Genomic DNA, 16527 nt, shown 5'->3' with positions numbered 1-16527 from the left:
CCGAAATCCACTCAGTGGAGTATCCTTTATCTTTTCCAGGGGTCAACGGTTCTTACAGGGTACTACCACCCTTAAAATGCTCCAATATTCCATAGACCATATTTCTCTTATCCTCAAAATGGTCAAAATCCTTCTTCATAGAGTAACAACTCATAAAATCCAAATCAGTACCAACACTGCTATCTTTATTGATTCTCAATTGATTACGATCTCTCGCTTTTCCATTACATGTCTCAACACCTCAATATAAAAGAGAATGTTCTCACTTCTGCTACTCCATTTCTTTTGTTGCAAACTCAAGTATCTAGCACAAGTTTCCTTCTCCTTGGGGCAATCTCGGGCAAAGTGCCCTGCTCCATTTCAACTAAAACATATTACTTCTGACAAGTATCGAGGTTTCCTTTTTGGGCATTTGTTGAGGTAGTGCCCTGACTCCTTGCACCTATAACAGATGATATGACTCAGGTCCTTCCTGGAATCCAATCTGCTTCTCTTTCTGGACTTTTCCATGCCAATCATGGCTTCTATTTCCAGTGAGTCATACTCTACTTCCTCTGTCGGAAATTCTACTAAATCCCCATTCAAACAATTCTGGGAGATGTGTCCTTCTTCTCCACATGAATAGCAAGACTTGGTGCAGGGTTTAATTGGTTCTTCTTTGGGTGTGTCCTCCACATCTTCCTTCATCACAGGTTCTTCTAAACTTTCCATAAGGGCTCCTTTCATTACTTCTTTATTCTGTTGTACGGTCCTTCGTACCATGGGGTAAATGTAACACTTAGCAGGATAGTGGGTAGTCCCTTCACACAAGAAACAAGTGATCTGCCTAGTTGGGCATTCTTCAGCTGGGTGACTTCCTTCACAATTAGGGCATTCATCCTTGTTTTCTTTAGGGTTGTGTCCTATTTCTCCACAAAGCTTGCATGCATAAGTTTTCTTCATGTCCTTTCCATAAGGCTTCAACTTCTGGGACACAAACTGAGACTTTAGCAAGGTCAATTAAATTCTTTCCACGTGGTTACTCCTTGCCATCCATTGATGGTTTGGTACATTCTCCACCAAGTAGCAGCACCTCTTTCAAAGCATTGAAGAGCATGCTGGGCCATATTCTTTCCGACTATAGGGTTGTTCTCCATATGATCCTCCATGCTCTGAATCCATCGGTCTGTCTCCAATTGACTCATTGGTCCAGAAAATACAAGCACATCTCCATTCATCCTCTATTGGGTTCAAGGGTTTTGGGGTGAGATAAGAGGGATAGAGAGGGATACACACAATGCAAACAACAGTTTTGAAAAGACAGATTTTTGTTGTGGCTGTCGAAAAAAACAACAAACAATAGACAGCTCACAAACGTCGCATCTAACGTAGGTATATAATAGGGGTTTGGTCTTCTAAAGGTCAATAACTCTTCAGCATCTCCAAACTCTTCAAGCCTTGGTCATGTCTCCAATGGCTTCTTCCGATCATGCTTGTCTTTCTCAAGTTCTTTCGCCAGATCAATCTCTGTTGACGTGAAATCTCTCGTGACATCCTTTAATATTCCGGAGTTGCATTTCAAACTTCTGGTTTCAACATCCTTCACATGAACCATGGTCATACTGTCCTTCAGTTCTTGACAATTCCCCGGTATCTCGAGGTTTTTCTACTCTAGCTTGGCTACTCTCATCTTCAGGATCCTGAGTTCCTCATGAAATACTTCCTTGTCTAATACGATTCCCTGAAGCTCCATTTTAAACTTCTTGATGTACTACTCCAGATCCTGGTGATACACCGGCTAGGGCTAAAACTTCTTCTTATGATAGGTGCTCCATCAGCCTTCTTCCATCAAATCCATTCTGATGAAATGCATCCTTAACTCAGCACGGTGACAATAGCATCAGCGGCGATGACATCACGGATAACCGTGTTTCTACTTTTGTCATTTCCATGAGCTATCATTCCATAATTGGTATCTCCTGCCTTAGGGTTTCTTTGACAAAACTTCAAGTTCTCAACTCTCCATGTTTTGGTCTTTCTCCGATACACCTTGATCTCGGGTATTGACAACTTCCATAGTCTGCCAAGTTCCATAAGGGTAGCATTCCTAGGTCATACAAATCTGGGAATTCTTCAGAGCCTTCAAATTCTCCTAGTCTTCAGAGTCTTCAACAGCTGTAGTTTCCATTATCATAATGTATGGTAAAATCCTCTTCATTCCGAATGGTCTTACTTGTCTGAATTCTTGTACTTCTTGGAGTGATCTCTTCAGTCGAATCCTTGTGTGGTCAAAAGGGGAAAGGGGTATGGTCTCACTAAAGGGAATTTTGAATAAGCTTAGAAGAGAAGAGAGGTAAAAGATCTTTTTGAAAGGGAAAGTTGTAGAGAAAAGTCTTTGCTATGGGCTTGCCAGTTTCTAGGGTCACGTCCTACAGTCAACATGTGCTCTGATACCATCTTGTAGCGACCCGACCCGAATGGATCAAGTCTCTGTGCTTATGTGTCATCTCTGGATCAGTATGCTGACACACACAGTACTCGAAGGATTTATAACAGAGGTAAATCACATGTATAAAGTAACGTAAATACTATTACCTCAATCCAAATATAGCGGAAGCAACAAGGTTGTGGATTCCCATAAACACCAACGGCAAAGTTGAGTGTAGAAATCGTAACCCTAATGTATCACTTACTCGTCGTAAGAAACCTGCAACATGAGACGTTGCAGCCCGAAACGGGTCAGTACATTGAATGTACTGGCAAATTCACACCATAGAGAAAATGATGAACAATGGCTATCACTACATGCATATTTGGCTGGTGGAAAAGCTCTATGGTTATAAGGTTTTTGCGTAAAGCCAATTTTTCCCTACTGCAAAGGAATAAATTTATTTAACTATCATGGTGGTTGTTGAACATTGAGAATGGTTGACAGCATTCTCAATCCCAATTAAAAATAATTAAAACCCAACAACATTAATTAGAAGTAACATGTTGAGATTCACAATGATATTCAAGTACTAGATACTCAAGTTGTCCATAACCGGGGACACGGCTAATCATGATTAGTTTGTACACTCTGCAGAGGTTTGCGCACTTTTCCCCACATGACTCGATTTCCTCCGTTTGTTTTCTCGCACTACATGGTGTTTTAGAAACGGATGACCGAGACATAGTCTTTCAGAAGCACTAGCACCTTACATGTGGGGTAGACCGTACCACCTACAACCCCTACATCTGCTAGTCCACCCCGTAAGAGTTCGCACAACTTAGTCAACTATGCCAGAGCCCATAGTAGCATGTGGCTGCACACGGAAGTTTCTAGCATGAATTATCTTATGATCCCTTTGAGCCTGGGTGGCGGTCCGAAAAAAAACAGGCAAGTCCTGATAGACATCAGGTGCCTCAATCCACCCAGATGTGTGTTTAAGTTGCCACCTTAGATAAACCATTAAAATTATCAACTCACATCTGTCATGGATATCACTCACCCAATCCACGTCTACTAGCATAGCATGGCATAATAAGCAAACGTAGAAGTAGCTCCCAAGGGTTTGATAATAAACAGGTAATAGGTACTACCTCATCTACTTCCCATCCCACAATTTAATTAGATCCTAACCATGCAATGTGAGAGGATTGATCTAATGAAATAAAACATGGGTTGTAGAAAAGGTATGATCAAAGTGTGAACTTGCCTGCAATGTTGATGAAGATGATTCGCACTCAAAACTCGTGATAGATCTACTCGTCACACTCCGGTCAATCTATCATAAGAAAACAATAGTAACCACACAATAAGTACTCATCCAATGCACAAGTAAAAACTCGAACGAGAGAATGAACCAGAAGGTTCAACATAAGAACTCTGGTTGCAGAGAAAGAACGAACCGAACAAACGAAGGAAAACAACCGGTGGAAGAAAACAACTCGGTTCTAGCAAGTTGAAACTAGGTCAAATTTTACCATCGCAAAAACTTGTTCAAGTTGATTAGACAGAGCGGCGGTTTCGAGACGAAACTCCAGGCGCTTGAATCACCTGATTTCGATAAACGAGCGAGAAGATAAACTAGAACGAAGATCGGATCTGAGATCGCGATCGCGGAATAAATCCGATGAGAAGAAAAAGAAGAACGGTTATACGAACGAACGTTCGTTAACCTAGAAGAATCTGGTAATCTCGTTCGTTAGGATGAACGGTCCGGCGAACGGTCCAAAGGCAACTGAATCGGAAAAGAAAACGAATCCGATCTAGGGTTTCAGAGAAGAAAACCGAAACGAAAAACCGATCTAGAAAACGAAACGGTTTAGAGAAGAAAAGAATTGGAACGATTAGAAGAAAACGATCCGAGAAAAGAGACTCGGGGCAACCTCCGGCGAGGTCTCGGCGAACGGGGCTCCGGCGGCGTGGGCGATGGGCGGCGGCGGCGTGGGCAAGGTGCGGCGGTGGCCCGGGTGTGGTGGCGGTGTAGGGCGCGGGGTGGGGTGTGGTGGAGGGTTTGGGGTTTGGTTTGATGTGTTTAGAGGGGGGGTGTTGGGGTATTTATATTGGGGAGGGGTGAGGAGACTTGGGGTAGGGGACAAGAAAATAGACTAGGATTAGGAAAAAGAATCCTAGTAGAAAAAGAAAAGAAAACGGAACAAGGAAAGGGCCGGCCTAAGTCCCGATGGGACTCGGCTTGAGGCAAGAGGCGAGGCGGCTGCCTGCCTGCGCCTGGCTGCGCGCGCGCGAGGGGAGGGGCCGGCCGGCTGGCTGGGCTTTAGGCCCGGCTGGCCTGGCTCTCTCTCTCTCTCTCTGTCTCTCTCTCTTTTAAAAAAAACGGTTCTGCGCGCAGAAAACAAAAGAAAAGAAAACTAGACGAACTCCAAAAATTCTAAAGTAAATTTTCCCCGACTCCTAAAAATGAGGCGAACAAAATGAACTTTTCTCTGGACCTAAAATGAAATTTTTGAAAACACGCATTTTTCCCTATCCAAATAAAATGCGAATAAACTCCGGAAAACAAAATTTGATCTATTTATTAAATCTTCATTTTTCCTCAATTTTGGGAAAGTCATATTATTCCCTCTCTTATATTTTTGATAACGGAAAAATTATTGAAGATGAAATAAATAAATCAAATGATCCTCTTTTCAAATTCGAGAAAACTCTCAAATATGAAAATAACGAAATCTCCAACTCTCTCCGAAGGTCCTTGAGTTGCGTGAAATTTCTAGGATCGACCAAAATGCAAGAAAATAAGATATGCATGATGATCTAATGTATAACATTCCAAATTGAAAATAAATTCAAAAGAACTTTGAATTTAATTCTTTGAAACTCCCAACTCATATTTCATATAATTTGAAGAAGTCATTTTATCTTCTCTCATGAAAATCATTGAGTTGCATAAAGTTCCAGATTCAGAAATATTCTCAAATGAAATTCAAATATTTTCAACACCCCTTGTCATTTAGATAAATGGAAGAAGTCATGTCATCTTCTCTCCAGGGTTTTGTGGTGAAAAGAATTTGAATTCATGGAGATCAGAAAGCAATTATGAAAGTTTGGGAAAGTCCTTTTATTCCCTCTCATTTAACTTTCAAAAGTTTCAAATTCACTCACTTTCAGACAATCAATCAAACAATCCATCAAGTCTATCTATTTATTATAACATTCCAAAATTTAGAATTTTGGGATGTTACACAAGGCGACATCCATTTCTTTCCAAAGCTCGTCAAGGCTGGGGGCTCGGCGGGCGGCGCGGCGTTCTCCTCGTAGCGGGGATCTGACGCGTCCTCTGGCACGCGCGCTGACGAGATTGGGAACGCCGACACGTCGTGGCGAGGAGCAGAACACCAACGCGTCGTCCTCGACTAGTGGTGGCGAGGAACGGAACAGCGATGCATCGCGTCACGGCGAGGAGCGGAACGCCGACGTGTCCTCCTCGATTAGTGGCGGCGAGGAACGGAACGGCGACGCGTCGCGTAGCGGCGAGGAGCGGAACACCGACGCATCCTCCTCGACTAGTGGCAGCGAGGAACGGAATGGCAACGCGTTACCGTCCGCGCGGTGCAGCGAGGGGCTCTTAGGGCTTGGGAGGGGCGATGCCATGGTGGTCGACGTGAGAGGGAGGGGGAGATAGCGATGAACGTGAACGTGAGGGGGAGGAGATAGCGATGTCGTGGGAGGCGCAGTATATATAGCGAGCAATGGCACACCTACGTAAGATATGGACTGAGATGCACTGACTTAATTGCAGGTCAAGTTGCGTCACTGACATGTGGGCCAGACCCCTGTTGGGCCCATATGTCAGTGACCCAATGCAGCTGCAGTTAAGTAACATCTACGTGGGCATATTTGTTGGAGTAAACTACGGGGGAGCGAAGGGGTGGAAATATTGCTGGTCACAACGGATTGGACGAGCGTGGGGGGAGGAGAGTCATGCATGCAGATTTTTTCACACGGGGTGGAGTGATGGGACCGCCGGAGGGAGAAGGAGAGTTTGGCAGGCATATTGTTTCCACACATGGAGAGGAAAAGATTTGGAGACGAACGGGCTTCCTGCAGGTATGGGGAATGGTGCATAATAAGTCATCTTGCATGCCGGGCTAGGTATAGTCTCAAGTCATTAAAAACATATACGCCCCACACATGTTCATATTTCAAGGTGCACTAAATTATTGCATGCGATGATTAAGGCTGGCAATAACGGTGGTATCTTAGCTTGTATCATGAACACGGGAATAGCAAACATGCTGATGTGGCAAAGAATTAAAGAAGAGAGGAGGGTTAGAGTAACTAGTGTTCATGCATGCATTTCGTTTTCCATTCACATTTTACAAGTAAAATTCATGGACAAACTTTGACCCAAAGTACGATGGTGACTAGTAAACCAGAATGGAGGTAGTAGTTTTTTTTAATCAAAGAAGGGTTTCCCCTTCCGATTTTCATTACTGAAAACCAGCATCTAAATCTAAACCATAGTATTTGCCCTAGAACTACCAGGTTCAACATCTATCAACATAAACCCATACAACCTCCATCGCAAAAAAACCATACAACCATACGCTAAGGAGGTACGTAGTACTATGAATTCCATTTTCGCTCCATACCAATCGTTCTAAAAACTACTTGCTACTTATAACGCGCCATTGAAAATCGGAACTCTTAACCCCGCTAAAAAACGATATTTTAAATGTGGCTACTCGATCTATGGCAACTGGCGAGCCACCGCGCTCCAAGTTGTTCACCTGTGGTCCCGACCATCAACTCCTACGGATCAAATTATCACGCGAGCTGACTATTCCTACAAGGGTGCTCCACCACGTATCCGGTACCCATGAATGCAGCAATCGTGCACCTAGGGTTTTAGGGTTTATTTGTTAACGTCACCTTTACGTAACACTCATGTGTGCGAGACAGCGAGAGGCTGACTGCGTGCGTGCGCCTCTTCTCTTCGTATATGTACTCCACCGTTTGTCTGGTGTGCAAAAAATTATAATAACTACTAGCAATGTGCCAATGCGTTGCCACACGATCAAACTAGATTAATACATATTCACCGATTTGATAGAAAAAAAAGTCTAGTTTTGAAATACGTATATCACTAAAAATATGTTATGTTTCACTCAAAATATATTCCTTTGGCGGTTTTGATGAGATAAGGGAGGAATGTTGTTGGTTTCAAGATTCGAGAAGTGGTATATGTCTAATTTCTACTCTTACTAGCAAGATGCCCATGCGTTGCACGGAACATCAAAATCTTGTAGGAGAAAAGGATGAACGAGGGAAGGCCTTACTACAAATGTGGTGAAGAGTGCGGGTAAATTGCCATATTTTCCTTCCTATCCGTCAGGTATAAATCGGACGACCTACATTGCAGGATGACAGGCCCACCATCATCACCAACTCTATTTTTTATCCCTACTCTTATAAAAAGCATTGTCGGTGATGATCGTGTGCCTGCCATCCTGCAATATAGACCGTCCGATCTATATCTGACAGATAAGAAGGAAACTATGGCAATTTTGCAAAAAGATACCCACACCCCTCTCCACATTTGCAAATAAGGCCTTCCCTCGTTCATTCTTTTCCCCCACAAGATAAACTACTCATACAAATGCATCTTGATGTTCCGTGCAACACATGGGCATCTTGCTAGTTGTTGCAAAAAGCCCATGTGTGTGTGAGAGAGAGGGAGAGTGGAGGAGGACGGAGTGCATGTGTGACAAAGACACAAGGAGTGTGTGTGCGATAGGTATCAGCTTAAAATGAGGCAATAGTGTGTGTGTGCACGATCGAGAGGGCGTGTCTCAAGAAGGGAAGAAAAATCTACATAGCTACAAGGAGCGGGAGAGAGACATGTATGCGATGGTGGAAGCACGAGTGTGCGGGTATATAAACCTATCTAGAGGCTAGCTAGTCGATAAATGTTTGTGAGAGAAATACGAGTCGGGGTGCGAAAGCGAGAGTTTTGTGTGTGTGAGAGAGAGACAGTAGTCGGGAAGGGGAGTGGAAGCATGAGTTGTGTGTGTGTGTGTGTCTGTGTGATAGAGAGGGAGGATACGGTAGTCGGGGTTGTCTGATCAGTAAACAAATGAATAATGTCAGTCTGGGATGGAGACGAAAAGGGGACCGCAACAAATGTTGTGTCTACAGGAGAGAGAGAGAGAGAGTAATTTTAGTGGTATGAGTCATATGTAGAGACATATAGGGTGTGTGAGAAAATCCCATAGAGAGAAACATAAAGTGAAAGACGAGTGGAGACTCTGTGTGTGGCCGTGAAAAAGAAAGCTTAGGTACCGAGTGATACCAGAGAACAGTAGAGACATGAGAGATAATGAAAACCGTGTAATGTATAATGATAGGGAGAGTGTGACACTTATCAAGGGAGACGTCGAGAGACCATGTTTGCGAGGATAGGAGAAACATGAAGTGAGCGTGCGGGTGAGCTGGAGAAAAGAGAGTGATAGCTACCTGAAGGAGCATGCATGCGAGAGAGATGGACGTCAAAGGAGTGAACAAAAAAGGGGTTCAAATATTTGAATTTGAGATGATGATACATGTAATCCATACTCGAACCAAAATTGATCTATCAAACATGCATACTCATATGAATTCATGCACATCTATGTTATTTAATATGTAGATATTACTGATCCATACATTTTAGTAGAACATAATTTGGTTAAATTTTTTCGAATTCAACCTAAAGATTTCGAGATCGTTGTATTTGTAACTCATATTATACATATAAAGGAGCAGAATTCTTTGTTGTGCTTTTGAAAGTATATATAAGAAAATGATGTATATAGAATGTAATTCCAATTGAAAATGGATCCCGCCCGAAAAAAATAGAATACAAACGGGATTCCAATTGAGTTGGCACGGTAAACGTGCACTCTGCAAAATTTGAATGAAGCGGGGAAAGTCGCAGTAACCGCCCGAAACCAAAATCTGCGAGATGGAAATCACTACTGCCTATCCCTGCCACGCAAAGCCTATCTGCTGGATTTCTATAGGTTTCAATAGGGGTAGGTTTGTAATTTCACCCAAATGTGACGTAACCGCCTCTCACCCGGATTCATACACGGTGGGCGCCAAAACACAGTGTGTCCTCGGCCGAAATCGACTCCCTCCCTGATTCATATTCATACACGGTGGGCGCCAAAAACAAACTCTCGTCGGCAAATATTCGGTGTATGCGAGTTTACCGTCCTATCCCCAACCGACTAATGTTGTTGTGATCTAGTAGAAATTTGAAACGGGGGCTAAGTTTGTAAATTTCCTCGCATTTGAGACAAGCGCTCCCTGAATACATGGTTCCTCCCTTTCTCTCTACCTCCCTTTTCCCCATTCGTACTCCGTGGGCGCCAAAACACCCTCTCCACCCCACCCTCCTCCGTCAGCCGCCGTCCGCCACCCCATCCACCGCCGTCCTCCTCCACCATGCCGGAGCTGATACCCCGACACCTCCGTCCATTACAAGAGATCGACCTCTCTCATCCACGGCTTCGGACCGGGATCCTTGCATCCCGTCCTCCCGCTTCATCCCCGCCGTCGTCCACCTTGCCGGCGCTGCTCCTACGACCGTCTCGTCCACCGCGCCCCGCCGCCACCGTCTACCCTCTTAGATCTGCTTCCACGCTGCCGACAGCCATTGCTACCACAGCACTGTCAAATTCTCAGCAGATGCGTACACGGCGCCGCACCAGAGGCGGTACTCTTTCGTATCTGCTCAACTTATTTATCGCAGCAAGAAAATAGATCGCCATTGCTTTACTCTGATTTCTTGTCTTGGTTGCGAAGTTGCCTTTGTCCGGTTTGCACCTTCAGATCCGCCATGGCATGCTCAACACTATACTCCCAATGCTTATGGTTTTCCCCTTTTATATTCCACACTAGTTAAATCACAGTAGACTAGATTTCAAAATTGGGTCAGTCGATTTTTTAGAGCTCGCCGGAGTTCAGCGATGCGATCGAAGGGGCTCGGGTGGTTGTGGGGCCTCGCCGAACAAAGAAAACTCGACGTGGGTGGGGTTGGGGCGGGGGTGGGGGTGGGGGTGGCGGAGGAACACAGGCGGTGGGGGCCGGTGGTCTGGCCGGCGGCCCGTGCGGTGTTCTGTATGAGAAGAATCAGAGACGAGGAAGAAGAAGGGTTAGGAGACGTAGGATCTTCACCCAACCGCCTGAAATGGTCGAGAGACAGCTGGGAGTTGCATTCTTAATGCGCTCTGGTTCATCATGTGTGGGCACTGCGCAACCAATATTTTATTATCCAAAATCTGCTTCTTCTTCTTTACCATGTTTGAGGGAGTCCTGGATTAGGGGGTCTCCGGACAGCTGGACTATCTCCATTGGCCGGACTGTTAGACTATGAAGATACAAGATTGAAGACTTTGTCTCGTGTCCAGATGGGACTCTACTTGGCGTGGAAGGCAAGCTAGGCAATACGGATATGGATATCTCCTCCTTTGTAACCGACCTTGTGTAACCCTAACCTCTCCGGTGTCTGTATAAACCGAAGGGTTTTAGTCCGTAGGAGAACAACCACAACATACAATCATACCATAGGCTAGCTTCTAGGGTTTAGCCTCTCTGATCTCATGGTAGATCTACTCTTGTACTGCCCATATCATCAATATTAATCAAGCAGGACGTAGGGTTTTACCTCCATCAAGAGGGCCCGAACATGGGTAAAACATTGTGTCCCCTGCCTCCTATTACCATCCGGCCTAGACACATAGTTCGGGACCCCCTACCCGAGATTCGCCGGTTTTGACACCGACATTGGTGCTTTCATTGAGAGTTCCTCTGTGTCGTCGCCGTTAGGCTTGAGGGCTCCTACTATCATCGATAGAGATGCGGTCCATGGCGAGACTTTTCTCCCTGGACAGATCTTCGTATTCGGCGGCTTTCCACTGCGGGCTAATTCGCTTGGCCATCTGGAGCAGATTGAAAGCTACGCCCCTGGCCATCAGGCCAGATTTGGAAGTTTGAACTACACGACCAACATCCGCGGAGACTTGATCTTCGACGGATTCGAGCCACAGCCGGGCGCGTCGCACTGTCACGATGGGTATGACCTAACTCTGCCGCCGAACAGTACCCCAGAGGCCGTGCCCGCATCAGCTCCGACCCTTAGCTCGGAGCCAACTGCGCCAATTGAGGACAGGTGGCTAGACATCGCCTCAGGGGCTGCAGTCTCAACAGCGATCGAGCCGAACACCAGCCTAATCCTCTGCGAAGCCTGTGACTCCAAGGTGCCGGACTCTTTTCCGGACTCCAAACCGCCCGCGCCCTTGCCAATCGAATCCGATTGGGCGCCGATCATGGAATTCACCGCCGCGGATATCTTTCAGCACTCGCCCTTCGGCGACATTCTGAATTCACTAAGGTCTCTCTCTTTGTCAGGAGAGCCCTGGACGGATTGTGGCCAATGGGATTGGGATGCGGACAATGAAGAAATTCGACGCCCACCCACCACCCACTTCGTAGCCACTGTCGATGATTTAACCGACATGATCAACTTCGACTCCGAAGACATCGATGGTATGGACGACGATGTAGGAGACGAACATGAACCAGCGCCTATAGGGCACTGGAAAGCCACATCGTTATATGACATATACATGGTGGATACACCCAAAGAAGTCAATGGCGATGAGATAGCGAAGGATGACCCCTCCAAGAAGCAACCCAAGCGCCGACGTCAGCGGCGCCGCTCTAAGTCCCGCCAAAGCAAAAGTGGTGATACTGGCACAAGAGATAATAACACTCCGGATAGTGCCGAAGAAAACAACAATACCCTCTAGCAAGATTTAGAGCAGGAGGATGGAGGAGCCAGCCCTCCTGAGAGAGCGGCAGACGGAGAGGAGGAGGATGACAATTACATGCCCCCCTCCGAAGACGAGGCAAGCCTCGGCGACGATGAATTCACCATACTAGAGGATCCCATCGAACAAGAGCGCTTCAAGCGCCGGCTTATGGCCACGGCAAATAGCCTGAACAAAAAGCAGCAGCTGCTTCAAGCTGATCAAGATCTGCTAGCTGACAGATGGACTGAAGTCCTCACGACCGAGGAATATAAACTCGAGCGCCCCTCCAAGAATTACCCAAAGTGCAGGTTACTACCCCGACTGGAGGAAGAAGCGTATGATACGGCTGATCGGCCACCTCGTGGCCGCGATAGAGAGGCATTCCAGCCAAAAGCTCAGCCTCCACCCCGACGCCATTCAAATAAAAAGGCATGGGGAGATAAGCCAGACCTGCGAGACATATTGGAGGACAAAGCAAAGCATGCAAGATCGATCTACGGATCACGAGGGCGCACTACTATGCGAGACGATAAACGTCACGCCGGATACAATAAAAGCAAATCCGGCCGGGCCGAACACAGCTGGCAAGACCCTTTCGATTTGCGTCGCGATATAGCCCAATACAGAGGCGTCGCACACCCCTTATGCTTCATAGACGAAGTAATGGAACATCAATTCCCAGAAGGTTTCAAACCTGTAAATATTGAATCATACGATGGCACAACAGATCCCGCAGTATGGATCGAGGATTTCCTCCTCCACATCCACATGGCCCGCGGTGATGACTTACACGCCATCAAATACCTCCCACTAAAGCTCAAAGGACCAGCGCGGCATTGGCTTAACAGCTTGCCAGCGGACTCCATTAGCTGTTGGGAAGATCTGGAAGCCGCATTCCTCGACAACTTTCAGGGCACTTATGTGCGACCACCAGATGCCGATGACTTGAGCCACATAATTCAGCAACCAGAAGAGTCGGCCAGGCAATTCTGGACTCGGTTCCTTACAAAGAAAAATTAGATCATCGATTGTCCGGATGCAGAGGCCTTAGCGGCTTTCAAACACAACATCCGAGGCGAGTAGCTAGCCCGGCACCTTGGTCAGGAAAAGCCGAAATCTATGGCAGCTCTCACGACGCTCATGACCCACTTTTGTGCGGGAGAAGACAGCTGGCTGGCTCGCAGTAATAACATATCAAAGAACCATGGTACCCCGGATACCAAGGACGGCAATAGTAGGTCATGTCGCAACAAACATAAGCGCCGCATTAACAGCAAAAATACCGAGGATACGCAGTCAATGCCGGATTCAAAGGCTCTGAACCCTGTCAGCGGAAAAAGCCATTCAAACAAAGTACGCCGGGTCCGTCCAGCTTGGGCCGTATACTCGATCGCTCGTGTCAAATACAGGGAACCCCAGACAAGCCAGCCAATCACACCAACAGGCATTGTTGGGTGTTCAAGCAGGCCGGCAAGTTAATTGCCGAAAACAAGGACAAGGGGCCGCATAGCTATGACAAGGAGGAGCCCCGGCAGCCGCACACCGGAGGACAGAAGAGGTTTCCCCCACAAGTGCGGATGGTGAACATGATATACGCAACCCACATCCCTAAGAGGGAGCGGAAGCGTGCGCTCAGGGACGTATATGCGTTGGAGCCAATCGCCCCAAAGTTCAACCCTTGGTCCTCCTGTCCGATCACCTTCGATCGCAGGGACCATCCCACTAGTATCCATCATGGCGGATTTGCCGCACTGGTCCTAGACCCAATCATTGATGGATTCCACCTCACTCGAGTCCTTATGGATGGCGGCAGCAGCCTGAACCTGCTTTATCAGGACACAGTGCGCAAAATGGGTATAGACCCCTCAAGGATCAAACCCACAAAAACGACCTTTAAAGGCATCATTCCAGGTGTGGAGGCCCATTGCACAGGCTCAATTACACTGGAAGTGGTCTTCGGATCCCTGGATAATTTCTGAAGCGAAGAGTTAATCTTCGATATAGTCCCATTCCGCAGTGGTTATCACGCGCTGCTGGGCGAACTGCATTTGCTAGATTCAATGCGGTACCGCATTATGCATACCTCAAGCTCAAGATGCCAGGACCTCGCGGAGTTATTACAGTCAATGGAAACACAGAGCGCTCTCTCCGAACGGAGGAGCACACCGCGGCCTTCGTAGCAGAGGCGCAAAGCAGCCTCTCAAGGCAATCAACCAGTTCGGCGCTTCAAAGCCCGGACACCTTCAAGCGCGCTCGGAGCAATCGGCAAATAGACCATCTGGCGCGATCTGAGCTCGCGTAGCAATACGGCGGCCACCCCAATCCCAGCCCAACGGCGAAACTCGTGCCGTGCGTACATAATTACGCATTGAAAATACCATGGGCACAGGTGGGGAGGGGGGCACAACTGCGGCACGCCCCAAGACGCGGCTTAAACCGCACTAGGGGCTTCCCGTTTGGTTATTTTCCCCTTTTTTCACGACCTTAATCTCTGGAAACACTGTCCGGCAGCACTATTGCCGAACACATGATGCAGCAACCAAGGAGGCAGACAGCTATGTCATCCCACGGAATTCCCAGGTGGATTACAGTAACGAGCGAAATATTCGATTTAATATCATTCCTCAGCTTGCCCTTGGAAGGGACATAGTCCTACTCTTTGCTTATCGCACTATCTGTATCACTCTGCTTTAACACAATTTTCTAATAAACAATGCATGGCATTATGACTATTATTGCATTCTTGTTATATATATAGAGAGAGAGAGAACGGCTTTCTTATCTACACTAGCAGCAGAGTGTGCTATCGGAACCCTTGATTTGCATCAAGATCCGAACCTTTATATGGATAAGGTACCTATATATTGAATTATGGTAGATCGCATATACCAAAGGGGAAGCCACGTGCTGAACTTTAGAGAGCACTGGACCAAAATGGCAACCTATGTGCTGCGATGGCAGTAATATTCAGAGTATGCATGCATCTTCTTTCTAGCATTGGGCCATGAGTATGGACCGTTTGGGTAACCCTACACTATACGTTTTGTTGTTTTCTTGGCGTTGAACGGTTCCATCCATCCAGATCTATTTTTAGCAAAGAGGAACATCTATTGTCTGTATGCACTACAAATGGTTCGGCACCTTTCGTTTCGTTGGTTTCAGGACACTGGAGTCAGAAGTCATGCATTCCATTACCAATGCTAAGTATGCTTTCATGACTACATTGTTGTTATTATAGGCTATACTTAGTGAGTCAGAGAGGCATTGATGAGAGGTCGTTACAGTAGCTCCTGGCACTGCAATTCGATGCAAAGCACCGGCAACACATTGTTCGGATCTGTGATGCGAGTCATCTATCATCCAAAAATCATACAATTACCAACTATTAATTCATCTTCGAACTGAAATCTTCTTTTAGTTTTCCTAATCTTGCTGGGCCTATTACAGCCGTGTTTTCATCACGGATTTGTGCGTCGTTTTCTCTGATTCAGTCGGAAACCAGTCCTGACGAGGATCAACTTAGGTAAACGCCAAAAGATTGCATGGGTCTAGTTGACTGTGTTGAACCACCTACACCCTCTTGCACTTACAGGATGCAGTTGAAGGGCCGGTTGCTTTCCATGTCTTGGCCGGTCGAAAAAAAGGAGGGGTACATACAACGAGGTATGGACAAAAGGCAGTATTACAAGGATGGCTGCTCCTCTTTACGATTTCACCATTGGTCAAAATGTTCGCGTCCCTTCCTATGTGGTAAGTGGTAACTGATGTTGAAACTTGAAAGGCTACTGCTGTCTTGTACTACTATATACTCTGTGACACTATCACGAGAAAGAAGCGTGTTTTTGAAGAATGAGTTCTGGACTGGTCCACGAGCTCGACGAGCAGGTATGCCCCGCGCTTGGTTTGTGCATGCGGCCTGTTCGCTCAACGGCAGCGCATCACAGAAGACCACGCGGAGACGAGGTACTAGTTACTACTGCCAGTGCATGAACTGGCATGTATTCCTACTCCTTGTCAATTTGTCCTATTCTGGATTTAGAGCTGCTTTCTATAGAGGCTCCATTTTGATTTGGGAGTATAACCTGTTAAATTACGTGACAGAAGCAAACCGTGACGCGCTGAATTTATTTCACTTCCAATCTTCGTTGAATTTGTCATATTTACATCTCATGGCTTGTTCTTGCTGTCCTCTTAGTGATATTTATAGCTCCTAGTCTAAAGAAAAGGCATCTACTTCGACCAAGGCTG

This window comes from Triticum urartu, chromosome 5A, assembly GCF_056163025.1.
Source record: "Triticum urartu cultivar PI428250 chromosome 5A, HENAU_Tu73, whole genome shotgun sequence".
NCBI lineage: Eukaryota > Viridiplantae > Streptophyta > Magnoliopsida > Poales > Poaceae > Triticum > Triticum urartu.
Note: the sequence above shows the minus strand (reverse complement) of the source record.